Source organism: Balaenoptera ricei, chromosome X, assembly GCF_028023285.1.
Source record: "Balaenoptera ricei isolate mBalRic1 chromosome X, mBalRic1.hap2, whole genome shotgun sequence".
In the NCBI taxonomy this organism is placed as follows: domain Eukaryota; kingdom Metazoa; phylum Chordata; class Mammalia; order Artiodactyla; family Balaenopteridae; genus Balaenoptera; species Balaenoptera ricei.
In genome coordinates this window covers 4,388,767-4,406,319 of record NC_082660.1, presented here as the reverse complement: position 1 = coordinate 4,406,319, position 17,553 = coordinate 4,388,767, and the positions used below count along the sequence as shown (strand labels likewise).

Here is a 17,553-nt window from a genome sequence, read left to right as displayed (position 1 = left end):
TAACAAAAAGAGTGTCCCAGCAGCCAATGTGACACCACACACATTGAGAATGACTCTACAGAAATTCCCTAAAGGGATCAGTAAGGAGGACCACTGACCTGCCTTAGCAGAAAGCGAGTGTCGATGACGTTGGCATGGTTTTGTCATGGGCTAAGGTAGGGCAGTTGTCATCAAGTAGGAGGTGAGTGCCCGGTTTTAATGCTCGGCGACTGGAACATACGCTTTTCTGACGGAGGTGACCATGGGAGTGCAAGCTTAAATTCCCCCCGGTCCCCGGCGTCTTAGGAATCACAGATGTCGGAACAATCAGCGTATAAAGAGCCCTCCTGAGCGTAGCTTATCTGAAATGGCTCGGAGTTGCTTTTTTAGTTCCTGATGTTGGAGGGACCCAAGCATGTCAGTCCTCTGGAATCAGCAGAGCTCAAGGGCATCACCTATACACCCTGGACACTTACGCATCCTGTTTTCTTCTTCCTTTTATACTAGCAGCCTACCTTACGGAAGCATCCGTCTTACCTGTGTTCACCCTTCTGTGCTGTCCAGCAGGGAGGCGTCTGTGGGCATGAGATTTTCTTCCTGTAGTGCACACATGCTGCTTTCTCCTCATGCAGCCCTTGCTGTCCTTAATAAGCCTTGTTACATGGGTGCTGGTTTGGAAGGATGGTTGCTGTCCTACCTGCCTGTTAGACAGACCAAACACGTTAATCCCCATCTTACCATGTTCAGCGTCTCCGACGTTTAGCTCAGTGTTGTTAATGGCTTCGAGCATGTTCCTTTCAGTTCTAAGTTTGGCAAAACGCCGAGGCTTTTTGAACCTGTACTTTAAAGATACCATGGGAATTCCCTGCTGGTCCAGTGGTTAGGACTCCGTGCTTCCACTGCAGGAGGGCACAGGTTTGATCCCTGGTTGGGGAACTAAGATCCCACATGCCATGAGGTGCAGCCAAAAAAAAAAACAAAAAAAATCCATGTCTTATTTCCATTGACAGATCATCTTAGAACATGTAAGATGTAATTCAGTTGGGCATGTTTAAAAAATAAAAGCATTAATATTCTCAACATAGAAATAGAATTATAGGGGCTTCCCTGGTGCCGCAGTGGTTAAGAATCTGCCTGCCAATGCAGGGGACACAGGTTTGAGCCCTGGCCCGGGAAGATCCCACGTGCCGCGGAGCAACTAAGCCAGTGTGCCACAACTACCGAGCCTGCGCTCTAGAGCCCATGAGCCACAACTACTGAGCCCGCATGCCTAGAGCCTGTGCTCCACAACAAGAGAAGCCACTGCAATGAGAAACCCAAGCACCGCAACGAAGAGTAGCCCCCACTCGCCGCAACTAGAGAAAGCCCACATGCAGCAATGAAGACCCAACTCAGCCAAAAATAAAGATAAAAAATAAATAAATTTATTTAAAAAAAAAGAAATAGACTTATAATCAACCCTAAATAAAGAAGAAAAACATAAACTCTAAAGTTGTTTTTTCCTGACACAGACGTTTATATTTATAATTGAAAAATTAATCTGTCCTTAGATTACCCACAGGAATTACAGGGAGCTTAGCTACTTTAAATAATTTTTTAAAAAGCACTCCAGGGTAATTATAAATAGACAGTACTGGTATTCAGTCTTTCTAAACGTTTGTTATTTGGATTCTGGATCTTTAATTAATTGACTGATATTATTCAATGATAATCCTGTTTCATTTGCTCTTCAGAGAATGAAGATATGAAAAAGATGTAGCCCCAAATCCGTAATTATTTCCACTTATTTTGTTTTTCTGCTTTAACTTCAGGACTCACGTATTCTATTATGTAAGAGGACATATGCTTTTTTTTATTTTGGGCCATTCAATTTTTTTTTAACATCTTTATTGGAGTATAATTGCTTTACAATGGTGTGTTAGTTTCTGCTTTATAACAAAGTGAATCAGCTATACATACACATATATCCCCATATCTCCTCCCTCTTGCATCTCCCTCTCACCCTCCCTATCCCACCCCTCTAGGTGGTCACAAAGCACCGAGCTGATCTCCCTGTGCTATGCAGCTGCTTCCCACTAGCTGTCTATTTTACATTTGGGTAGTGTATATATGTCCATGCCACTCTCTCACTTCGTCCTAGCTTACCCTTCCCCCTCCCTGTGTCCTCAAGTCCATTCTCTACGTCTGCGTCTTTATTCCTGCCCTGCCCCTAGGTTCTTCAGAACCATTTTTTTGGTTTAGATTCCATATGTATGTGTTAGCATACGGTATTTATTTTTCTCTTTCTGACTTACTTCACTCTCTATGACAGACTCTAGGTCCATCCACCTCACTACAAATAACTCAATTTCATTTCTTGTATGGCTGAGTAACATTCCATTGTATATATGTACCACATCTTCTTTATCCATTCATCTGTCGATGGACACTTAGGTTGCTTCCATGTCCTGGCTATTGTAAATAGAGCTGCAGTGAACATTTTGGTACATGACTCTTTTTGAATTATGGTTTTCTCAGGGATATGCCCAGTAGTGGGATTGCTGGGTCGTATGGTAGTTCTATTTTTAGTTTTTTAAGGAACCTCCATACTGGTCTCCATAGTGGCTGTATCAATTTACATTCCCACCAGCAGTGCAGGCGGTTTCCCTTTTCTCCACACCCTCTCCAGCATTTATTGTTTGTAGACCTTTTGATGATGGCCATTTGGACAGGTGTGAGGTGATACCTCATTGTAGTTTTGATTTCATTTCCCTAATGATTAATGATGTTGAGCATCCTTTCATGTATTTGCTGGCAATATGTATATCTTCTTTGGAGAAATGTCTGTTGAGGTCTTCTGCCCATTTTTGAATTGGGCTGTTCGTTTTTTTGATATTGAGCTGCATGAGCTGCTTGTAAATTTTGGAGATTAATCCTTTGTCAGTTGCTTCATTTGCAAATATTTTCTCCCATTCTGAGGGTTCTCTTTTCGTCTTGTTTATGGTTTCCTTTGCTGTGCAAAAGCTTTTAAGTTTCATTAGGTCCCATTTGTTTATTTTTGTTTTTAATTTCCATTTCTCTAGGAGGTGGGTCAAAAAGGATCTTGTTGTGATTTATGTCATAGAGTGTTCTGTCTATGTTTTCCTCTAAGAGTTTTATAGTGTCTGGCCTTACATTTAGGTCTTTGATTTTATTTTTGTGTATGGTGTTAGGGAGTGTTCTGATTTCATTGTTTTACATGTAGCTGTCCAGTTTTCCCAGCACCACTTATTGAAGAGGCTGTCTTTTCTCCATTGTATATTCTTGCCTCCTTTATCAAAGATAAGGTGACCATATGTGCATGGGTTTATCTCTGGGCTTTCTATCCTGTTCCATTGATGTATATTTCTGTTTTTGTGCCAGTGCCATACTGTCTTGATTACTGTAGCTTTGTAGTATAGTCTGAAGTCTGGGAGCCTGATTCCTCCAGCTCCGTTTTTCTTTCTCAAGGTTGCTTTGGCTATTCAGAGTCTTCTGTGTTTCCATACAAATTGTGAAATTTTTTGTTCTGGTTCTGTGAAAAATGCCAGTGGTAGTTTGACAGGGATTGCATTGAATCTGTAGATTGCTGTGGGTAGTAGAGTCATTTTCACAATGTTGATTCTTCCAACCCAAGAACATGGTATATCTCTCCATCTGTTGGTATCATCTTTAATTTCTTTCATCAGTGTCTTATAGTTTTCTGCATACAGGTCTTTTGTCTCCTTAGGTAGGTTTATTCCTAGGCATTTTATTCTTTCTGTTGCAGTGGTACATGGGAGTGTTTCTTTAATTTCTCTTTCATATTTTTCATCATTAATGTATAGGCATGCAAGAGATTTCTGTGCATTAATTTTGTATCCTGCTACTTTACCAAATGCATTGATTAGCTCTAGTAGTTTTCTGGTAGCATCTTTAGGATTCTCTATGTATAGTATCATGCCATCTGCAAACAGTGACAGCTTTTTCTTCTTTTCCGATTTGGATTCCTTTTATTTCTTTTTCTTCTCTGATTGCTGTGGTTAAAACTTCCAGAACTATGTTGAATAATAGTAGTGAGAGTGGACAACCTTGTCTTATTCCTGATCTTAGAGGAAATGGTTTCAGTTTTTCACCATTGAGAACGATGTTGGCTGTGGGTTTGTCATATATGGCCTTTATTATGTTGAGGTAAGTTCCCTCTATGCCTACTTTCTGGAGGGTTTTTGTCATAAATGGGTGTTGAATGTTGTGGAAAGCTTTTTCTGCATCTATTGAGATGATCATATGGTTTTTATCCTTCAATTTGTTAATATGGTGTATCACATTGATTGATTTGCATATATTGAAGAATCCTTGTATTCCTGGGATAAACCCCACGTGATCATGGTGTATGATCCTTTTAATGTGCTGTTGGATTCAGTTTGCTAGTATTTTGTTGAGGATTTTTGCATCTATGTTCATCAGTGATACTGGCCTGTAGTTTTCTTTCTTTGTGAATGAGCCATTCACTTTTTTTTTTTTTTTTTATGTTTGGGTTTGTTTATTTATTTATTTATTTATTTATTTATGGCTGCGTTGGGTCTTCGTTTCTGTGCGAGGGCTTTCTCTAGTTGCGGCAAGTGGGGCCACTCTTCATCGCAGCCATTCACTTTTTGTTGGAAGTAGAAAACTGGATTTTAACCTTTTAACTTGCCCCCTTTTATATTTAGATTGGGGAAACTTACTCTGTTTTAGCAATTATTTATTTCTAGAAAGAACATATATGACTTAGGTTATTTTTCTTAACACTAATTAGATATTAAGTAATAATAATATCAAATCTAGTAATTGTAGGTAAATGTCATTACTGGAATTGGATCAATTTGTGAATTTTGAGAAAAATAAATGATCATATTTTCCAAAATAACCAACTTTAATATATATCTGTTTATTAATTTTTGAGTCAATAGAAATTTATTAATCTTTTATTATCTTCCTCTTATAAATTATCTTTTTTAAAAATTGAAGTGTAGTTGATTTAAAATATTGTGTTAGCTTCAGGGGTACAGCAAACTGATTCAGTTATACATATATTGATATTTTTAAAGATTATTTTCTAATATAGGTTATTACAAGATATTGAATATAGTTCTCTGTTCTATAAAGTGAATCTGTCATAAAACATCTTAAATTGATCCAATATAAAATAAATACAGAGAAAATCTTGAAAGGCAATTACTCTCAGTATAAAATATCATGTACTTATTTGTGGACTTCTGTTCCCTATAAATGCTTGTATTCCATATATTTTCAAAGGAACTTTACTAACCATAGTGTTCACTAATTATGGGGGTTAGTTTCTTTCATCTTAGGGTAAGTATATTTTAGTAGGAATGTACTTATTCAGAATTTACTCTGTTCTATGTCACAGTTTAAAATCACGTTCAGGCATATCTAATTCCACAGTGATGATGTTGTATGTACATTTTTTAGAGTCCAGTTGTGTGTGTTTGCTAGAAATAAAATGTGCTGGCCCTGTCACCAGAACCTTTTTAGTTCCATGGTTTGCATGATAACAAGGACATAGTTCATTCACGCAGCTGGGTTTGGCGTCTTCTTTTCCAGGCAAAGAATAGATAAGACCACAATTAATTCACTATTGCCTTGACCAGAACAAACCCTGCATGTCTTGGGTTGGAATTTTTTGGGATTGCAGGCTCTTGCATTTCTGTGTGGTTTGCAGTAGTTGTTGAGCTTCCTGAGTCCGGTCCACAAGTGGAATAGCTAAAAGGAAAATTCTGACACAGAGTATAGTGTCTCCTGTACGGAACAAGAGTTAAGAGACTGTCTACTAACAGACGGTCAAGGTTGACCTTACACCCTGTGAAAAGTAGAGAGCCCATGCTCAAGTAATGACGAAGCTTAGTTATTTATGAAAGTACATTTTCAAATAGTAGTAGTAGTAGTACTATTTTAAACTGGGGGCTAAGTTAGCAGGATTGGTAGCAATCATGCCATGGTCTTTCTCTTCATCATTTTAGTTTCTCTCATACTTTACCTGGAAATTAAATGATATTTTCTTGGGTGTAAAACACACACCCAATAAAAGGATAGAAAACGTGTGTAAGACCTGGTTCATGAGTACGTGTTAGAGGAATTGAGTTTGCGTAGACAAAAGGGTAAAAACTAGAGAGAGGTGCATCTTCCATAAAGCATGGCTCAGGAGGGACGCAGATTCCTGGCTGATGCTGTGTTAATTCTGTTTGTTGGTATTTTTATAAATGGTCCACCTAAGGCACTTTCCGTTTAACAGCTTAAGGGGAGTAGCAGCGGCAGTGTGTCTCCCGGGTGGAACCGTTTGCAGGGAGGTTACGAGTCATGCATTTTAACTTACTATGTGAGCGGCTTGGAGGACAGGTGAGGGCAGAGCTTAGCTGCTGGGGATGATTGCATCTTTGTGGGCCGCTTCTTCCAAGCTGAGGTTTGGCTACAAATGTTAATGCTTCAGGTGGTTTTCCTCCTCCTAAAAACCATTGTAAGTTGCATAACCTCAAGGTGGATTTCTAGAATAACAAATGTGCACAGCGGACGCCTGGTTCCCCATTGAGGTGGGCGTTGAAAGCTCGCTTCTGTCTTGAGGCTCTCAGAGGAGCACGGTTGAGCTCTCCAGAAGGAGAGGAAAGAGAAAATCCCCGTGCCTCCTTTCTCTGGCTCCTCAGGAAAGAGCAGGTCTGTAGTGTGTGAGATGGGGATCCAAGGCAGCCGGACACTGAGCTGAGCAGAGCGGCAGCTGAGACCGTGGCCCCTAAGGAAGATAAAGAATATTTTACAATTTCTGGATGAAATAACGTGTATACCCTAAAACCAGTTCCCAGATGCGCTTGCAGCAGCCCTGAATATCAGAATAACCTAAGAGCTAGAAAACAAGATACTGATCTTATTACACAAGGATGACCACACCTGAGTCACAAACTCTCTGTTCTCTTTGAGAAAAACCTATAATGAGTCAAAACTCACGCGTTACTTAAGAGAATAACTCTTAGGCAAGAGGGAGGCTCGACTCTCTAGAAATAAGAACAGAAGTCATGACTCAGCACATTTATGGAATTAAGTAATGAGCGTCAGAAGGTGGAAAAAATTGGCAAGTAGCTGGGTTTGGGGTAAAGGGAATCATTTGGGAGGGGTTGTACACTGGATGCACACTTTTAAGCAAGTATATCTCAGGGTGACAGTGGCCCCCAGCTGTTTGCCTCTGGGAAGTAACTAACAGTTGATGCAAATGAATGCAGTTTCCAGGGCAGGAGAAATGAATCTGCCCACCAAGACAAAGAAGCAATAGTGTGAAAGAGAATTCTTTTGCATCCTCACTTTGAATTTGACTTTTGATGGCTAAATTCACCGCTTATTTCCAAATCCCTCTAAACAGTTGCCTGGCATGAGGTTTGTAGGGTAAGTTCCTCTGGTAGAAGCATGCATACAAGAAGAAAGCACGTATGCAGAAAGTACGCTGTGCCTGACTGCTGACCACTCCATCCCGTGCTCAGCGCAGTGAGATGTAGCTTCAGATGAAGACGGATGTGACACCGTACCCGCCTTCCAGCAGGGCAGCCAAAAATAAGCTCGGGGCAAAAGCTGCCAATACTAGGAGGACCTGACATTTGACAACGTTTTAACGTTCTCTTGCTTCCTTTTCTTTCACCCACTAAATGAAAGAATAGCAGCAGATCACACACAAGATCCTTTTCCAGCTCTGAAATTCTGTGATCATCCGGGGCCACACAGGTGCTAGAACTAGTCAGGGCTCAGAAGAGAAGGAAGCCATGGCCTTGGGTTGGAACTCAAAGCTGTGTAGAGAGAGGGAAGTGAGGAGCTCATTCTGTGGGTGAGAATATGAGCAGAGAGTTAAGAAAGAACTGTTTATGTGTGAGATCCTCAGACAACCTCAGTTCAACAGACAGTGTTCACCGAGAGGTAAAAAGCCGTCAAGATCGACACACGCGTGTTTTCCAGATTTCACGTGGCCTCGGATGACATGTCAACGGGTTAATCCTTGATATGTAGGAGTAGGCAGGAAGTGATGCAGTGTAGAGAGCGATTAAAGCTCCCACCCCTGCAGGACCGGGAACGCAGGATGATGTAGAGATGTGATTTCCTATGTAATGTTCAAATCGTCTACGAGCTTTAAAAGGAGACATGCTACCTACCACTGATTAGGAGAGAAATAGGTGGGGAAAGGGGTGAGGGGGGGATGCCTTATACAGACAGAGACAAGAAGTTTAGAAATAGATGTAAAAGGTAGAGGTGTACTTTTGGAAGAGGAGAGGGCACCAGTAGAATTACAATATTTCATGTGTCATGTATTGGCTGAACCTGTACAGGTTCAGAAAGACATTACACCAAAAGCAACCAAGAGAACAAGCAGGGGATATTGGTACCCTGCAAACCACAGGAACATGACAGAAAGACAGGGAGTTTGGTCGGGTGGAGCAAACAGAGTAACAGAGACAAAACATGCGTTAGTCTTAGGGGCTTGGGTTTTGGTCCAGCTAGCCCTGCCCTGGGGGGCAGGGGGTGGGATCCAGAGAGGATTTAGGTGGAAAAATGCAGTTTCTCTAACCTTGCATATTTAGCCACATTGTAGCCACTGAAACATACCTGTTGCATCTCTGACCGCTAAGTATGAGGGATATTTAGATAATCCTTCCTTTGCATGGTGCACACAATTCTCACCAGACAGGAGAAACTGAGTTTTGATATCACGATGTCACCTGCCAAAGTGACTCATAAAGGCTGAGATGGCTGTTTCCTCCGTACTCGGCGTCAGGGCGTCTCCGCCTCGGCACTGCTGCCTTTCCGGGTCGGATGCCGCTTGCCCTGGGGGGCCGCCCTGGGCACTGCGGGACGTTTAGCAGCATCCCTGGCCTCCGCTGCCTGGAAGCCAGTGACAGCCTTCCCATTCCGACAGTGAAAACTGTCTCTAGACAGTGTCAGAGTCCCCTGGGGAGGGGCTCCCAGTTCCCGCCGGGCTCCCCCTTAGCTGCTAAGCACAGCCAGACGCCTTACATTTGTATGAACGAAAGAATGAATAACCTGTTCTTCCTCCTCATGGTGACTCTGAGCTTTAAATGCCAGGCTCCCCCCAACCCCCTGTCTGTCCCCCATGACTTTATAAACACAGAGATAATTTGGGAAAAGTCTAGGCATCACATTTTTCGACTAGGTGGCCTTGTTTATGCAAGAAAAGCCCTACCCCTTCCATCAATATTTTGGGACGTGAAATTGCAGAAGACATAGGGTGTTTACAAGTTGCCGTTCATTTCCCTTATAAACACCATTTTGATGAACAGTGTTAAGTCTCTGAAAGACTTGCTTTCCCCATCCTGTAAGATTCTTCCAAGAAGATTCGTCTCAAAGTGGGTTCGGGGACTGTTTTGGGGGGACAGCTTTCCCTCTGAGCCTCTCAGGCGGTTTCTCACACCCATGACGCACCAGCCCAGGAATGCTTTCAGGAGCCAAGCAGAGGCCTGTGCCTCTTCTCTTTCTGGCACCAAGACGCACGAAACCCGAGCGGGCGCGCCCAGATGGCTTTCCGGGCTGTGGGAAAGCTTCCGTGAATGGGCTCATTCAAGGGCATCCATGAAAATGAGGGCACTTTGCAACTGGCAGGGCATTCAAAGGATTCCAGGGGGCATTCTTGGCCAGGAAAAGGAGCAAGTAAGAAACCTGAAAGCCCGAGGATCCCCCTGCGGATAGGGAGGCCTGGAAAGCTGCACGCTCTCCTCTGCCTTAAAAGTAAAGCTGTTCAGGATCCTTCAGACGCCAGACAGCACAACACATCACTTCGCCAAACGTGCTCCTTGAGGCCCCTGCACCTCTGCTCCCGGGAGCGGCCTTCTGTGTGCGCATCCCTGGAAGGTGCGCTGCTATTCGCGCATTTACGCACGTGCTCCGTAAACCACGCCCCCCCATCAGTAGGGATCGGATGTGCAACGATTGTGCGCTGTCTGCTCTGTGCCGGGCGGGGGCTTGCGGGGAGTGGCTGTGAAGATGCTTCCAGAACTAGGGTCCTCTGCGTAGAGGAGCGAATGAATGGGATCAAAGGGGTTTTGTTTTACCTCTTGAACGTGGAATTCCTTTCTCTTTCAGAGATTATGAGCTCAGTCCTCCCCTTGAAAGAGGAAGATGGGGGACGATACCAAAGCCCTTCGTCCTCCATGCCACTGAGGTTCGTTACCGTTTGTAGAAGGCTGTACGGTTGGGTGCCCCCCCCCACTTCTCCCTGCCCTGAAGCTGGATGAAAACATCTGGCACCCCAAATCCTGCTCGCGGACCTTGCTTCTATCACCCCTTTGATGCCTGGACCCTTCACGGGCTTACGTGTCTTTCGCACATTTCTGGTTACGGCGGAAGACTCGCACCCTCCGCAGCGTCCCGTCCCCCTGCCTTCTCCTGGACTCTCGTAAATCTCCTGGAGTCTCTCAAATCTCATCAGGCATCTTGCTCTGCAGCCTAGGAGGGCCCCTGCGGACGCGCGCGTGCCGGTCTCGGTGAACACGTTCTCACGCGCACGTGCCTCTCAGTGTTTGCTCTTCTTGGTGGAGACGGTCGGAAACCTTCCATGCTCACCAGACCATTCGTCTCCTCCCAACAGGAGAAGATCCCCAGAGTGGGCAGACCACCCCGTTGTGATGTCTGGACGCCAGCAGGGTTTCCAGGGGCGGTGGGCTGCCACAGTTTTGAGGGCAGAGGACCACGGGAGGCCCTTGGCCTTGGGGCAGATGTGTGCAGGGGCTTGAGATTGGCAGCTCCACCCAATGACACTGCCCCACCGTTGGAACACTCCAGATTGCCTCTGGGAAAGCCTGGCCCCTTCCTCTACTCCCTGGAGACTTGTATTTGTGGGAAGTCCCGCGTGAGAATTCTGTGCACAGCAGAGAAAGGTCAGAAGAGGCTTTACTTGTAAGGAATGTACGAGAGCACCGTGGAGGTGATGCAGTTTGACAGCCCAGGGTTCCATTTTCATAATTCTGTGTCTGTTGCGTGTGGTACGTACCCCAAACCTACAGCAGAGGGAGGCTGCAGCCCTACATGCAGACCCCTCTCCTAGATAAATTAGGCTTCCTTCACAACTGTGAAGCAAAGAGACGATACGACCAATGCGAAGGATTTGAATTCTGGGAAACCGCCTGCTTTTTCTTACAATTGTATTATTCGCATATGAGATAAAGTAAGTTAGTTGCAGGGTTTGTTTGTTTCTTTTTTTTTTTTTTTTAAGAGCAAGACTGGTGTAAAAATCAATAAACTGCTGGATCAATAACTCTTTCTGAACGAGACCAGCTGACAGATCAGTATCTCCACGAGATCTTTTTTTTTTTTTTTTTTTTTTTTTATTGGACAGAGCCTGTGAGGATGTTCAACACAGTCTAGCTTTTTTAAAATTTATTTTATTTATTTATTTTTTGGCTGTGTTGGGTCTTCGTTTCTGTGCGAGGGCTTTCTCTAGTTGCGGCGAGCGGGGACCACTCTTCATCGCGGTGCGCGGGCCTCTCACTATCGCGGCCTCTCTTGTTGCGGAGCACAGGCTCCAGGCGCGCAGGCTCAGTAGTTGTGGCTCACGGGCCCAGTTGCTCCGCGGCATGTGGGATCTTCCCGGACCAGGGCTCGAACCCGTGTCCCCTGTATTGGCAGGCGGATTCTCAACCACTGCGCCACCAGGGAAGCCCGAGCTCTTTTCTTAAATGTCAAGTGACCAGTTAATTTTCCTGAACTTGTTGTTAGTTTCAAGCTTCAGGAAAGCCCCCCTTTGGAGCATTTTTGTGTACACCTGTGCACCGTTAAGAGCTTTGCCCAAAATGCATGAAGCCCAGATTTCCCCGTGCTTTCCTAGCAGCCTGGGTTCTATTGAAGTTTGGCCATGGCAAGCTGGTTTTTCTAGAAAGCCTGGAGTAATTAAGTGAAGAGAGTCTGCTCTGCTAACGGGTGCCGAGAAAAAGATTAGATACAAGAAGGTCACTGGTGACCAAGAGGGGCGAACGCTTGCTTAATTTTTAATAGACACCGTGCCTCCAAATCATAGCTACTTTCCACCACTGCGTAATTCCTGAGACATGAATTGAATAAACGGATGATTTAAGCAGACCGAACAATGGCACCAAAAAGAATACTCCTTTTGTTATTGGTGAGCATGGCTTCAAGATTATAGAATGATGGGGTCTCAAAGGACAGAAAGAAAAACTATGACCGAATTATTTTTAGATTGGACCCAATTTCTAGGTATTTAGTGAGATGCCAAAATAAATTTTTAAATGTTTCTGCTCAGGCACCATTTCTGCTTTCCATAGGCATTTCTTTGGAAGCTGGAAGGTAAAAGAAATCTTACCGAATTACTGATACATCCAAAATGAGCCTGGGGGCTGGGTCGGGGGGGGGGGTACTGAAAAGGAAATAGTCTAACCTTTATGTTCAGTTACACACCATTACCTTAAAAGGCTAATCAGCCATGTTTAAAAGTTAAAATTGTTAAAAATAAAATAGGTTGATAAATATAGAGGGAATGCAGAGTTGGCCGCATCACATACAGTTTAAGGATGAAGCAGCCTGCTAAGGGGCTCCCGAAATTAGGGCTGGTGGGTGTAAGTGAAATGATGACATACGTTGCCATGTGCAGCACCCAGTACAGAGGTGTGTGGGTCTCTTCCAAAAAGTGAATGTTACTGAAAAGAAAGCAGCAACAGCGACAAGAAAATGAGGGAGAAACAGTGGCGTTAAAAAGCCTCAGGAGAGGTGACAACCTGCAATATATAAACCTTTTCTATTATATTAATTTGTATGACATTCCCCAGCCCTGTCTCAGAATCCATGGAGCAGGTGCATCTGAGTTCAAGCCTGGTGGACAAGGGCACAGGTGCATGGGGGATGCCCCCAATAGATGGAGATGCAGGTACAGAAGCAGAGTAGGAAGACAGGGGATGCCCTGTCTGTGGAACTCCAAGTGGGTCCCCGTGGCTCAGTACCACCTCTCACACGTGGGAGGCCCAGACTGACAGCCGCTCTGTAATTCTTACGAGACCGTGCCTTCAGGCCGTGACCTTGCCCTCGCTTCACTTGCCCCAGCCTAACATGGAAATCGCCATCCCATCCGAGGGAGGTATTTCTTGGACCCTGCAGCAGTAGCAAGACCTGAAAATACAGGCTTTACTCAAAAGCACGGCAGTGAAACAAAATTAACACTCAGGGCACACGTGTGTGCCCTTGAGTTTTGGGTGGTCCTGTCTTAAGGAGGCTGCCATACAGACCTAGAAACAGTGCTGTTTAGAGAAATGTTTATACCAGGGGTGAGATTCATGGCTTCTGCTGATTGGGTGTTATTATTGAATGGCCACTGAGAGCAGGAGAGATTCAGCGCCCTCAAATGGTTACCAGGGAGTGGATCTCACCCATCACAACATGAATCAGTCCGTTGACAGGCACGTACTGTGTACTTTCCAGCTGCGGAAGGCTTTGCAGAGGGTGGGGTACAGAAGCAGAGCCCAGGGACCCTGCCATGCAGGAACCTGCAAGGAGGACGCAAGGATAAGATGAACTCACGCTAAAAGGCTCAAGGACAATGTGGGTAAAAGTTCAAATCCTGTGTTGGGTGTTGCACACAAAATCCCTGAGCTCATTATTTTTTAACAGCATTCATGAAGATTTGGATGGGTGACTGACCTCTTATGCTTTGAAGGCGGACAGCTTTCGTTTCAGGATGGGACTTCTGGTTTTTTGCAGGATGGGAGAGCCTTGAGATTTCATAAGGTGAGGGAGAATATATAGGGGAGTTGATGCAGGGATGAAAAGTGGAGTGAGCCAGAGATGGGTGTGCCCCAGGGCCTGAGAACCAGGAACATTGATGGTGTAACTCCCCGTGCAGGAGAAGACGGACGTCCCAGCTCACACAGTCGGGAAGAGAGCAAAGTCAACCTTCCTCTGCCTTTGGTTCCACGCAGACTCTCAAGGGATTGGGTGACGCCCACCCACACTAGGGTCAGGGCGTCTGCTGTACCTCATTCACTGATTCACATGCTAACCTCTTCCAGAAACACCCTCACAGACACGCCCAGAGTGAATGTCTAACCAGCTGTCTGGGCAGCTGTGGCCCCGTCAGGCTGACACATCAGATTCACCATCCGAGCGTCCAGTCCCCATCTGGGTGGATGGACTGTGTCGTCTGAGCTGAGCTGGGGCTGCACTTCCCGACACACCCTTCTGTGTAGGTATTCAGACCGCCTTCACTTTCTCCTACTCCAGCTTTAAGCCTTTCCTATACATCATTGCATTTTATTCCTCCAGCACTTGTCTAGGCTTAAACTAGGTGGTATTTTTAGTACCACCATCACCTCTTTCTTACTTTCTCCTTTACAGATGAGCAAACTCATACAGGGACACAGATAATAATGGATAAACAGAATTTGGTCTTCTCATGCGGACCTCTTATTCTTCCTATTACACGATGCTCATTATATCATAGGGTTCCTGTGAGCCCTGAAATTACATGTCTGCGTTTACATTTTTTTTTTCATTGAAGTATAGTTGATTTACAGTGTTGTGTTAATTAATGCTGTAAAGCAAAGTGACGCAGTTATACACATATATATTCTTTTTCATATTCTTTTCCATTACGGTTTATCACAGGATATTGAATATAGTTCCCTGTGCTCTACAATAGGACCTTGTTGTTTATCCATTGTATATGGAATAGTTTGCATCTACTAACCCCAAACTCCCGGTCCTTCCCTCCCCTACCTCCCTACCCCCTTGGCAACCACCAGTCTGTTCTCTATGTCTGTGATTCTGTTTCTGTTTCATAGATATGTTCATTTGTGTCCTATTTTAGCTTCCACATATAAGTGATACCATATGGTATTTATCTTTCTCTCTCTGACTTGCTTCACTTAGTATGATCATCTCTAGCTCCATCCATGTTGCTGCAAATGGCATTATTTCATTCTTTTTTTATGGCTGAGTAAGATTCCATTGTATGTATGTACCCATCTTCTATATCCATTCATCTGTTGATGGACCTTTAGGTTGCTTCCATGTTTTGGCTATTGTGAATAGTGCTGCTATGAATATAGGGATGCATGGATCTTTTTGAATCATGGTTTTCTCCAGATATATGCCCAGGAGTGGGATTGCTGGATCATATGGTAATTCTATTTTTAGTTTTTTAAGGAACCTCCATCCTGTTCTCCATAGTGGCTGCACCAACTTACATTCCCACCAACAGTGCAAGAGGGCTCCCTTTTCTCCACACCCTCTCCAGCATTTGTTATTTGTAGACTTTTTATTGATGGCCATTCTGACCAGTGTGAGGTGCTACCTCATTGTAGTTTTGATTTGCATTTCTCTAATAATCAGCGATGTTGAGTGTCTTTTCATGTGCTTATTGGCCACCTGTATGTCTTCTTTGGAGAAATGTCTATTTAGGTCCTCTGCCCATATTTTGATTGGGTTGTTTGTGGGGTTTTTTGTTGTTGTTGTTACGTCTGCATGTAGAGCACAGTGCTAAAACATAGTATACCTGGAATAAACAACCACTATAGAAACAATTATCAGTTCAGATCAAAATGCTGTTAACATTCAGTAAAACAGCAGTTCTGTAGAAATGAGTAAAGAAGAATTTTGTGAATGGTGAACCTTCATGGAGGCTCTGTTCATACAGATTTCAGTTCAGACTGGCCAAATGTGTTACCTAGAAGCCAAACATATGTGTCTTTTCTAGAAATGATTTCTTGCTTAAACCCTTTCGTGATTGTCTGTGCACACTCTCTCAGGGGGTTAAAGTGTTGGGTGAGAGAAGATGTTTCAGCAACAGACATATGTGAATGTTTGAAAATCAGAGCCCCAAAATAGAGGGAAATTTCTCGGCAAGCACTTTGAGGAATGCATAGCTGTGCTTTAAAGCGCACAGGGCTTAAACAGCTCCTGAGTGATTAGAAATTGTGCTCCCATTACCCATCACCCTGTTTAGAAAGTTATTAGGCGCTCACTTCGGCAGTGCATATGCTAAAATTGGAACGATACAGAGAAGATTAGCATGGTCCCTGCGCAACGGTGACACACAAATTCGTGAAGCGTTCCATATTTTTAAAATAAAGATTCTGAATGCAAAAAAATAAATAAAATAAATGCTTAGAGGCCAAAAAGAAAAAAAAGGAAAGTTATTAGGCTGATACCTTAATAAGAATTGTGTAAATAGTATTAGGAGAATGACAGATGGTTTCCTCCAGAAGATTAACTTCTCTGCAGCTAAACCACTTTACTAGTAATTATTCGAGAAACTATCTCTGGAGCAGAACAAAAGTGAAACTCTTTAAGTTACAAAATGTGTTTTATAGACTCTAGAGAAAAAGCACATTCACATATTTGGGAATTTCTTTTGTAATCCTTCAGTTACATGGGCCCTATTGCACAAACGCTCAAAATAATATTTGACCTGGGTGTAATATTCATCCCACTCCTTGCAGGTTCTGTAGAATATCCTTTGATGCCCATTTTGAATTAAATATGTATAAATGTAAGGCGGGGTTCTTCAAACTTCTTCTTAAATATTTTAGTATTTTAAAATCTTAAATATCTTAAAAGAAAATATTTTAGACATTCAACTTGGTGAACCAAGATGCAAAGTTGAGGAAATTAACATAGGTATATATACAACCATTTAAAATGTAACCATTTGGAAATATTCAGACCATTCTTAACTCACCAACCCTTAAAACACACAGATACAGGCAACTGGCTAGATTTGGCACACTGGTTGTAGTTTGCTAAGACCTATTTTTAAAGTATCAAAAATGGTCTAAAATATCTCATTAGTAGTGATTTTAATTGTAATAATAGCATCCATAATCACAGTCACTGAAAGCCACATGTTAAAGCTTATGGAATCATTTCACATGCGTTACCTTGTGTGATTCAGCCGACTCCCCACCTCCCAACTATCATTCTAAGTGCTATTCCATCGGGAGCTTTGGGGTGGGAACCGATTTGATTAAACTCAATGAGGACAGAATCATCTTTTGTCTGAGATGTTCATAAAAGGCACGCGATTTGTGGGATCAGCGGGCACGTGCATGATGGCCAAGCAGCCCTGTGCACTGTCTTCTTGACGTTGCCCTTGACAAGACAGCATTTAGAGAAAAACAACAAGCAATATACAATACCACGTAATCCTCAGAAGGAGTTTCAAGGATAAAGGATGTGTGGCCAGGTTTCCAGTGTGAACTTTAGACTTTCCCTGATTTGCATTGATGATCCTCTACCGAGTAGCGGGTTTTAAAGATCGCTGAACAGGTGCAACTTATATCACAGACGCTTCTGTGCATCTTTTTGGAAGCCCCAAGCAAAGCACGCCCAAACTCTTCTTGCAGAAATCATCCTCATGTGTGAGGCGGTCAACATCGTCAAATGAAGTATTGAGTATCAAAGAAAAAAAAAGTAGGTCAGGAAACAGTTGCCCTGCTGAACCTCAAAACTGATGTTATAGAGAAAAATAATGGACGAGATGTCCAATGTCATCTCATCAAAGTGCCAGGAGACAGGAGATAAGCAAAGGTCATGGCGGAAGACGCATCACTG

The 17,553-nt window shown here is 43.5% G+C and overlaps 1 protein-coding gene and 1 non-coding gene across 2 annotated transcripts in view; both read left to right on the top strand.

Moving 5' to 3' along the window:
* The window catches only part of PUDP (pseudouridine 5'-phosphatase), a 605,728-nt gene that overhangs the window by 567,171 nt on the left and 21,004 nt on the right, over positions 1-17,553 (top strand). The gene's annotated exons all lie outside the window — the stretch shown is intronic.
* LOC132358100 (U6 spliceosomal RNA) lies at positions 15,958-16,064 on the top strand. The gene has a single exon (XR_009500454.1). It is a non-coding gene; the product is annotated as a U6 spliceosomal RNA (small nuclear RNA).